The sequence below is a fragment of the Scleropages formosus genome, chromosome 18 (genome assembly GCF_900964775.1).
Source record: "Scleropages formosus chromosome 18, fSclFor1.1, whole genome shotgun sequence".
Taxonomy (NCBI): Eukaryota; Metazoa; Chordata; class Actinopteri; order Osteoglossiformes; family Osteoglossidae; genus Scleropages; species Scleropages formosus.
Genome location: NC_041823.1, coordinates 16579351 through 16590810, shown reverse-complemented (window position 1 = coordinate 16590810; position 11460 = coordinate 16579351).

Here is an 11460-nt window from a genome sequence, read left to right as displayed (position 1 = left end):
TTGTCAGCTTGGCTAAAATTTGCACAGATACTGGTGGGAGCAGAGGCCTGCTCTCGCTCGACGTGATGCCATAGTAACAAGAGAGTATATCTGTCGGCAAGTTAAAATTAAAAGTGATGTAAGTTAGGAGCTGCTGAACTCTGCTGACTGTGGCAACATGATTTGCTGTTATCAAATTGCACTGCTATCCTTTCCTAGCTGCTGGAAAGTTAACTTGCAGTCCTCTGGGCCCTTGTTTCAATGCCCTTTGTACACAGTATTGACAACGGGGTACTACGGCAGGTACTAAAGAGTTTGCTTGTGCTACTGAGCACCTTCTTGCATCATTGACCCATATTTCCCAGGTTCTGAAGCTTGCGTTTCCGACATACTGTAAAACAAGCTCAACGCAGGAAGCAGGACTCATGCAGAGTTCGCTGCTCCATGCACAAGTTCCTTGTGTGTTCTACACATGTGTTTGTCCTGTGATGCTCGTGTAACTGTAGGAACACCGAAGGGAACGTTCACCATGTACCGACTGAGGTCTGCTGTGTATAATCCATTCCTGCACATGTGAATAAACGATTTTAAAAGAGGGGAATTGCCTTTCGAGGCGTACGTGCATTGCTGTTCCCCGTTACTCTTCCTCTGGGTAAGAGATAGATGCACAGCAACAGCAAATCCGTCTTCGATGGTGAGGGGGAGATATGGGGAAACTAGGAGGACATCAGCCTTGAGAGAGGACAGTGTTTCGCTGCGCCACAAGATTTCAATGGGTGGCAGCTTTGTGCTTCGCTGGATTGTCTCGTCTCATGTGGCTCTCTTTGTTTCACAGGTGGCGCTTTTGGAGGTCAAGGCGTCACTCGCTGTCAGCCCGCTGGCATCGTGTTGTTCAAGAGCTCCCTGGTTTCTTTGTCTGCTTGTAGAGCTGCTTGAGGTGGTGAAAGGCCTTATCAGAGGAAAACAGGGCCAGTCCCACTAACTGGGTTATCACCTTCACTGCTAGGGACTGCTGAGTGATATCACAATCCAGACCAAGTGGTACCAAGTGGTCCTCTGGTTATCTGTGACACACTTTAATAGTGTGAGCTCTCAGAGAGAGGAGGAAAGCAGCTGATGTGTAGGAAACCTGCAGCCTCTTGTTCTCGCTGTCACCATGGAGAGGGGGTCACACGGGTCACATGTGATGGAGTGCAAATGAACAGGAGTGCTCCGATCAAATAAATACCTTTTGACTTCAAAATCCATAAAAGCCATCGAAGCGCTTGTTATTTCAAAACCGGCCTGTATGCATCCGGATCTGTGCTGAAAAGCGGAACATGTATTGAGGAGCTATGGCTAAGCTTATTAAAAAGATCTCGCCACCTGTACTTGTTCACAGAGCAAAGAAATCACGGCAGATCTCTGAGAACCAGTATATTCTATTAACTATTAAAAAATAGCAATCTCTACTTATTTACCTTTACACAGGTGGAGTAATGATTAAAGGCAAGGACTGGCGACCTCAAAGTTGCCAGTCTGAGGCCTACACCACACTCCTGTTGTAGAATCACCGATCACGGTACTTGTATTACTACGGTAAGAATGCTCTGCTGTATAGATATGTCACCGGAGCAGTAACTTTCTTTGTGCGATGACACACATCACTTTTCCTCCCATGTGTCTCCCCTCCTTGCTTCTTTTCACTGCCTACAGCTGTCTATATCAAGTTCAAGACTCTGATCATGGCTACCAGATGGTCAAGGATGGGCACCCTGACAACGGCAGGTCCTGATCACTCCCAAAATCCCTACACTTCTCCACCTCAGGTTGCTTGGTGGCCCAAATTGTCCAAAATTCAAAGTCTGCAGGTTTTTGGTTTTGTCTCCAGTTTGCTAGAATAAGCCCCCCATCTCCTGCAGAACTGTGGAATCCCTTTCAACATACAAAACGCATCTCTTTCGGACTCATTTTCCCGCCCAAACTCCCAACTGCTTCGTTGTCCATCCTCTGTCTGTCACTTTTTATCTCCAGATTTTTCTATTTGTATGTCACTTCTATAGATAGCTCCTTGGTATCAAACAAAAAGATGTGCTTCAATAATAGCGTGTATATCCAAGTCCACTGCGTGCTGTGGATAGGACTTTTGTTTGCTCTGACTTGTACATGATTTTGGAGAAAAGTGTTACATATGCGTAACGTGTGAGCTAACATTAAAAGAAATCCAAGAAAACACACACACACATCTTCAGAACCGCTTGTCCCTTACGGGGTCACAGGGAACTGGAGCCTACCCGGTAACACAGGGCGTAAGGCCGGAGGGGGAAGGGACACACCCAGGACGGGACGCCAGTCCGCCGCAAGGCACCCCAAGCGGGACTTGAACCCCAGACCCACCGGAGAGCAGGACTGTGGTCCAACCCACTGCGCCACCGCACTCCCCTGTCCAAGAAAACAAATATGAAAATATAAGACATATAAACTTTTTCTCCAAATCCATCCATCGGTCCATCCACCCAAGGTTGTGATGATCTAGAGCCTGTCCTAGACACACAGGACATGAGGCAGGCTACATCCTGAACAAGACTCCAGTCCATCGAAGGGTGCTTCAAAGGTGTACAAGAAAAAATAATGTGCAACAAATGAAATCATGCAATAAACAAGCACTGCATGATTGACACAACTCTCAAGCTACAACTTTTCTGTAGACACGCACATATTTTTAAGTTTTCAAAAGAGAAAGAACTTGCGGCGTAACGTCGTGTCAGCTTTGCAATTTATTGCACTTTTCACTATGCAGACTTTAGTAACGCAGCGCTCCGGGCGCGTGGAAGGAGAAAGAAAGCCGAGCGTAGCGCACTCTGAGTGCTGCGCGGGGCCCTGCTGGGCTGAAAAGAGCGAGACTGTGCATGAGAGCCTGTGCCAAAGAGCAGAAAAATGGCAGGGAAGGCTGTCAATGAACTAAGAGTGGAGGCCAAGAGCAAACCCTCCTTTGACCACAGCGCTTACTGAAAGTAGACATAATGGCCTGTTATCTTCTGCAGGAGAACAGGAAGGGGAGCATCAAACATTTATCACAACAAGCTGCAGACGTACTTCTGCACGGTTGGGTTCGACGAACCTTTTACGACTGACAAACACCGGAGTAGAGAGGGAACGTTCACGTGAGCGCTGGCTGAAGACCGAGAGGAGGTGAGCGTAAGAGCGGGTCATTATTTGTGTTCGTGTGTGTGGCTGAAGCTCGGGAACGCTCCACCGCTGAGGAGAATGGATGGAGGAACTCACTCCGAAACCGCAATTCGCGGAAACACGGCTACGGATTAAGATTTTTCTCGGCCGTCAGCCCAGGATACACGGCACGGAGAAAAGAAATGCTCGTGCGGCATGAGAGCAGGTTGACTTCACCTTCTGGGCTCTATTACTTCACACCGCAAACGATGCTACAGTGAACGTTATCTCAGGTCTACTATTTTGCAGCCTGGCGCAGTGCAGTGTCTAGTGATTTGGAAGATTTCACTCTTGATTTACCTTGCTCTTGATCTTACATAAGAGTGTGTTGTCGTTCCTGCGGTGGTTTATTGAGCAAGAGTGAAACAGCTGTAACCCTCTAGGGAACTCGAATGTGACACCGTGTTCTAATTTGGAAAGAATTCCTCAAGGGTCCAGAGCTCAAGGACGCTGGATGCAGCAGCGGGTGACAAAAGGGAAGTTGATCCCATAACCGTATACAAGGGATGATGTCCTGATAGATGAAAAGAGAAACCCCTTCCCGAACTCAACATCTACACACGCTAAAAGGAAATGTTCTCTCCATCTGCAAGCGTGAAGCCAATAAATGATGCTCAGCTACGTTCAGGTTTCATTTTTATTATTTATGCAGTTGGCGCAGTGGGTTGGACCGGGTCCTGCTCTCTGGTGGGTCTGGGGTTCGAGTCCCACTTGGGGTGCTTTGCGGCGGACTGGCGTCCCGTCCTGGGTGTGTCCCCTCCCCCTCCGGCCCTACGCCCTGTGTTGCCGGGTAGGCTCCGGTTCCCCGCAACCCCGTCTGGGACAAGCGGTTCTGAAAATGTGTGTATTTATGCAGTTTTCTTGGGGGGGTGCGGTGGCGCAGTAGGTTGGACCGGGTCCTGCTCTCCAGTGGGTCTAGGGTTCGAGTCCCGCTTGGGGTGCCTTGCGACGGACTGGCGTCCCGTCCTGGGTGTGTCCCCTCCCCCTCCGGCCTTAAGCCCTGCGTTGCCGGGTTGGCTCCGGCTCCCCGCAACCCCATATGGGACAAGCGGTTCAGAAAATGTGTGTGTGTGTGTGTGTGTGTGTGCAGTTTTCTTTATTATTCAATTGCTTTGCTCTCTCTCGATTTCTAAAGAGGAGCGCTCAATAACCTTTAAAAACAAGATCAAGAGTCAGACAAAGTGAGACAATGCTACTCAACCAGTCCAGTTACATTATTGAAAAGCCTGAAGACACATGGCAGGTAATGGAGGGTTATACTAACACATAATAAACAAGGCACACAGATGTAATGATAACATATAAAGATGGTGACAGTTAATAATGAAACACAAATTTTAAAAGAATATGAAAATGTATGTACAGTATACACACACACACTGTCTGAAACCACTTGTCCCAAGCGGGGTCACGGCAAGCCAGAGTCTAGCCCGGCAACACAGGGCGTAAGGCTGGAGGGGGAGGGGACACACTCAGGATGGGACGCCAGTCCATTGCAAGACACCCCAAGCGGGACTCGAACCCCAGACCCACCAGAGAACAAACAGAGGCCAAACCCGTTGCGCCACCGCACCCCCTCTATGTACAGTATATATACAGTATATACAAAGGGTGGACCAGTTGGGAAATTGCCTCAGTGCCTCAGTGGTTCAGGAGTAGGTTCCAGTCTAGCTCAGTGTGTGTGGAGTTTGCATGTTTTCCCTGCATCTGTGTGGGTTACCTCCAGGTGCTCTGGTTTCCTTCCACAGTCCAAAGACATGCAGCCTAAGGTGGCTTGGTGATGCCAAATTGCCCGTAGTGTGTGACTGGGTGTGTGTGTGTGCGCATGCAACCCTGACTTGACCGCACAGTTAATGAAAATGGACAGATAAATATATAAGGAATAAAATGCAGACATAAAATAGATGCCTCATTATCTGGTTTTAATCCATTTCTGAAAATGGAGGCAATATAAAAGAAGATTATTACTGACTCAAATATGTTTAGCAGTATCTCTTTTAAATAAATGCAGACCAGTTAAAGTGAGGAAAAGGATGACAGATTTGTGAGAGAAAAAGATAGAGGCATAAAAATTATTATTACATTAGCATCAAACGGTCAAAGGTAATTACTTCCAGGGTGATAATTACACTGCTGCATTTGTGGAGATCTGCAATTTTCTCGATGAAAGCAAACAGTGATCCATGATTTCTTTCACATCGCTGCGCAATGAATAAACAGCTATGTCTCTGAACAATGTAAACAAATCATAAAAGACGTAACAGACCATTACAGGTTATGATAAACAAGCAGGTCATTGATATTTGAGGATATCAAGACCCAATACATGCAAAAAAGAAAATACTCAATGAGGATAAATGCACTGTAGCAGCAACATAGGCACAGTACCCCTCAGTGTGAGTGGACCGTTGACTAATAACGGCTTGCTGGCAGTCAGTACCAGCACATCATGATGAACAACAAATGTAACTTGAGAGCATAATGTCAAACTGAACAGCATGCGCACCCTAAAAACTGAGAGCGTGAGGTGTAGTTTGGGCTACTCTAATAAACAACCACATGTGCTGTATAACCTGTCATTGGATCACTGAAAGAATAGCTGTGATTTTCCAACCATCAGTGTGTATTTTAAAATGAAATGTTTTATTTGCTTCAAACTGGAACATTACTGCTGTGCACAGAAGTTGTGGGGCTTTGCAAAGTGCATTGCTTGGATGACTTTGATCCATGAAGCCAAAAAATGTAGAGGGTTCAAAGCTTTCATGGTTGCCAGTTAGTGTCCAGAAGGAGTTAGTTTCAAAGAGCCTTAAATAGAATTTACATTTATTCATTTAGCAGATGCTTTACTCCAAAGGAATGTACACATGGAAAAAGTGCATTTCAGCAGACATATAGAGATATGTAGATGCAGATTCAATTCTCAGAGTAGTCTGTCCACTATTTAAACCAGCTTATATTACATGGGTGGCTGCATATAGAGTCGGTAAGGAGTACTTTTTAAGAAGGAAAATGTAGCGCATGTTCAGTGAGTACAGAAGAGGTCAGAATAGAAGTGAATCCAAAAGATGGATCCTGAAAGCTTTTGTGAAAATTACAGGGATTCAGCAGTTCTGAGTGAGAGAGGGAGTTCATTCTGCCACATTGGAGCAAGAACCAAGAACCTTCTGGCTTTTCATTTTGGACCTCTTGTGTGTGGGACCACAAAGCGGCTAGAGGTGGATCATTGATGCAGTCTGCTAGGCTGATTGAGGAGTTCAGGTATTTACACGCTGACAATAGGACCCCTTACTACCTACGACCCAGCCCTCCGGCAGATACACGATCCAATTGCACCCCCCGCTGACTACAGCCCCGCCCACCGACTACTATAAATACCTGAACTCCTCAATCAACCTACCAGACTGCATCAATGATCCGTGAAGACGACGTCCAACGGTTTACGATGCAGAACCCTGAGGATGTTTCCAACATAGGAAACGAAACGTTGGGATTAGTTTCTATGACGACGCGCTCTACTCCGGAAGACGCTAAATTCCAGTCTAATGACAACGGCCGCGGAAGCCTACGTGACTTGATAAAGTGCAAATAATACACGCTGCGGATGTTTTGCCGGCTGTAGGTTAAGACATAGATAAATTTCACATGGCGTGTCAGAGCATCCTAAGGTTGCATCACATTAACGGTTTGCCATACATCTGAGCTTTATTGTTTCCTCAAACAATGTACTGCCAAACATGCCCTGCTTAACATTTCTTTATAATCACAGGTGAATTATAAGAGAAAGACTCCTGCGCTGAACACCAATTAGCACAGCAGCGAAGTAGAGACTGACGCAAGGAAAAGGAGCAACAGGTAGCCGAGCAGTTAGAGCCGCTACCTTTGGACCCAGAGGTTGAAGCTTTCAGTTCCACCCTTTGCAGTAGTGCTCTTGAGCAAGGTACTTACCCCAGAACTGTTCCGGTAAAAATTACCTGGCTGTACTTATCATTTTTCTGACGGTTTCCTCCAGAGTAACTTACAGTGTTAAGATATTGACAATTATTTACCCGTTTATACAGCTGGGTAAGTTTACTGGCACAATTGAGGGTAAACACCTTGGTTAAGGGTACTATAGCTGGAGGGGGAATCAAACCTGGTCCCTGGGGGTCCAGAAGTAGCAGCACTAACCATTACACCACCAGATGCCTCCACATAAATGGGTAAATAATTGTAAGTAGCTTAAAATTGCAAGTTGCTTTGAGCAACAGCATCAGCACAATAAATGAATGCAATGTACGGAAAAAATATTTTACCACCCTTTCGCTTTGCAGATGCATTTTTACATTTACATTTATTCACTTAGCAGACACTTTTCTCCAAAGCGACACCAATGAACTCTATACAGTGTTACTAGTCCACACACCTTATTCACCGTGGTGACTTACACTGCTAGATACACTACTTACAATAGGTCACTCATCCATACATCAGTGGAACACACTCTCTCTGTCACTCACACACTACGGGTGAACCTGGACAGCATGTTTTGGGAGGAAACCAGAGCACCCGGAGGAAACCCACGCAGACATGGGGAGAACATGCAAACTCCATACAGACTGAGCAGGGATCAAACCCATGTTCTCTCACACCACCCAGGTGCTGTGAGACAGCTTTTTAGCAGACGCTTTTCTCCAAAGCAACTTCCAATGAACTCTATGTAGTGTTATGAGCCCACACACCTTGTTCACCGTGGTGACTTACACTGCTAGATACACAACTTATGATGGGTCACTCATCCATACATCAGTGAAACACTCTCTCTCTGTCACTCACACGCTATGGGGAACCTAAGATGCAACACCGAAAGCTCAGAAGTTCTGCTTTATAACCGTTTAGCTGTTTGATTTTGGATGTATTTGCAACACGCAGTTGTGCAAACCAGCTCCGAGAGTTAATTTGAACGTTGCCTAAATAAACATTCTGAGCTGGCTTCACCTTCGTCGTGTAGAAGGACAACAATTCATAAACCGGGATGATTTTAAATATGTGTGCGTGTGTGTTTGGGGTTTGTGGAATGCGCTATTACAATAATGAATTATTAGAGAACGATCCACTTCATTGGGTATTTTATTTTAAACCTCATGACTGTTTTTGTTATTGGTGAAGTGATGAAGCCAAACTGCAAAATTATAGTTAAAATGAAAACTGTCACTGAGATATTTTTTGGCTCTCGATTCATTTAACTGTGCTAATTTTACTGCACATGCAGCGACCTGCAAATCCACACACTAGTTGCCTATGACCTTCTCCGCACATTGCAGACCCCCAAAGCAGAGGCTAATTGAGGGCGCTGAGAATGAATGTCGGTGACTGTATTCCGGGAGGTACAGTACAGGGGGTCTTTTCCTGCTCCTGCTTCGGTTGACCTGCATCAGACGTGTAACTCGTGCTCCTTTAGTTACTCTGTTGACTAGCGAGCTCAACAGCAGCAAAGGAAACCATTTACGGTTACTCGGGAGGGGAATTCGAGTTACACTGACAATATCATGCTTGGTTGTCCACGACCAGGGTGAAAAACAACCGCTGATCTCCACTGGCGAAAATGAACACCCAACTATTCCTAGAGCCCGCTTTGCCTATAAAGCTCACCTTTCTAAGAGTTCCTGATTTTGAAGGATTAATTGTGGCAGATTGTGCTGTGTAAAGTGTTGTTTCAACCTGAAGTGTCTTTTTCAGAATTGGTTGAACCCATAAGTTGTTTCAGGCTGAGCCATATCAGCCTGGCTGCGACCAGTGCAATGTACCTACATTTGGCAGAAGAGATAGTGGTGTGTTCATCAGACACATGGATGTTCTCTGCCCTGAGCAATTCTCGCAGAATACTGTAAAATCACTAGATGACCCCTTTCCTAATAGTCGTGGTACATGCCCGGCACTTCCTACCTGTGTAACCCGGTCCAGTCCACAAAGTGGGTGAACCGGGGGGTTTGCATTCTGGATTCGGCTCAGCTGGGGGAACAGCCAGAGCACCTCAGGTTACGCAGTCCGTCTTCCTCACGTAACCAGATCCAGAGCTGGACCCCCCCCCCCCTCTCCCGAACACCACCCTCACTTACCCATTGGACTTCTACTGCTGGAGATTAATCACAAATTTCACCAAAACAGAAGGCAGCAGACAGACTGTGTGAGATGTGCAAAATTACATCGCAAAGTTTTGCTTTTGTTGAACATGGAGAAGTAGTTTTTGTCAAAACAATCTTGCAGAAACACACACTAGGCTCTAAGCACTTGTAAAGAACGTACTAGAAGACTGGATGGGCTACAGGATATTTAAGTAGGGAGATAAAAATACAAACACAAGCTGAACCCTTCTGTTTTAGGCACACAACAGCCCAGTTCTATGTGGGCCTTTTCAGCAACTTGAGATTTCATGTCACATCAAGGTCTCTTTGTTCTCTTGGACTGCAGCCACCCAGTACCCACCAGCCCACTGGCACCTGAGCGCTGCTTTGTTAGCCGTACATCAGCTGGTGCACACACATGCCATGCGGCATGTCATTTTTCTTGGTGTGCTCTATGTTTGGTATAATATACAACGCGTGCTCTGGTCTTGGAACGGTTAATTAAAAGCGAATGTGGCCATGAAAATGGTGACGCTTACCGAGGCAGATCATTTCCAAACCGCTTTTCATATACGGACTCAGCGGAACTGGATGTACTGACACTGTTCGAAATCGTGACAGCAGTGGAGGTAACATGGGTGGACCCTGAGGACCAGCAACAGAGAACAGCTACGGACAGCTTAGAGTCACTCGGAACCACAGAAACCAGATGCCTCCTCACTGTTCCGTACACACACACACACACACACACACACACACACACACACACACAGAGGCTCGCCTGGAGGTCAAGTATGTACTGCTGCTGACACCAGACCTGCGATTCTGGGAATGCTGAGGCTGCAGTGCCCCTGTGATGAATGTCCCAGGGAAGACAGCGCTCTCTTTACAGGAGAAACTGATAAGTGCAGAAGGATCCACAGCTGTAGAGAACCATGTAAAGTTGCAGTTCTAATATACCTGCAGGTCACCAGCTCAGGTCTGATCATCTGCTATTCACCAAGATCCAAGAGCCTCACAGAAACAAGCAAGTGACACCATGAGCATTTCAGAACTATTATCAGTCATAATCAAACCTACCCAGTAAACTGGCAGACTTTACCTGCTTGCAACACTTTCATAAAGTGGTGGGGGGGAAGAAGTGATTTTAAAAGGGTGACAAACTGAAGCACTAGCAAAATCTGCCCGTACCAAGACAGCTAGAGCAACAGACCTCTCATCTACAGCCTTCTCTCTCCAGCCGCTGGGATACACAAAGTACAGCAACAAGACTCAGGAATACTGCTAAAACTGTGACAGGGCTTCAGGAGAAGGACTTCGTTGATAAGTAACTACTGTTGTTTTGCATGGCAACGGAGGGCAACGGAGGCCAAGGACAGATCTCAATTCCTTCAGTCCCTCATTGCAGCTTAGTGTTGTTTTCACAGCTTGTACTGGAGCTCCTGCACCTCATCAGGGAAACCACTTTTCCTGAGGTACTACTGCAAAAAGAAGAGCCCATCAACATTTCTCCTGTGGTGCCATCTTGAAAGTAATGATCCTAGACAGTTCCTAAGTATTATAAAGAAGAATAAAACAGTCCGTATACTGCACTGCACTACACTGTACATATCACATATACACAAACAGCTGGAAATTTTAATATGAAGAAATCAGTGGTAAGGGAGGCCTTGCAGGAGTCAAAGTACTAGATCTATGAAAAGACGGTTCACACCCCCAGAAGAACACTGCTTTCAGACTTGTGTACCGCAAAAATGTCATCACCTAGTCCACCCTATTTAAAATTATGAGGATAAAATTTACTTATCATAAATCTTACCTGTAAATTAAAATGCAGCAATTGTTTATCATTTGTATAAATATGCACCAGCAGCACACCATGCACAGGGTCACATATTGAGAGATAAGACAGTAAAGAAGAGACCGTACAATATAAAGACACTCTGAAGGCATGTAAATTCTAGGAAACATTGATTGTTACAAAGAGCAGAAATTGTGCATTAGAGAAAACACAGAGGATTAGAAACAGGTTTCTTCAACACAACACCTCCATCTGCTGGTCAGCTCTGAAAACTACACCAGAGACTCCTTACTCACAATCACTGCTTTTAATACACTGGTTCATCAAAGATAACGATAGAATGAACACAATCTTCGGGGGGTGCAGTGGTGC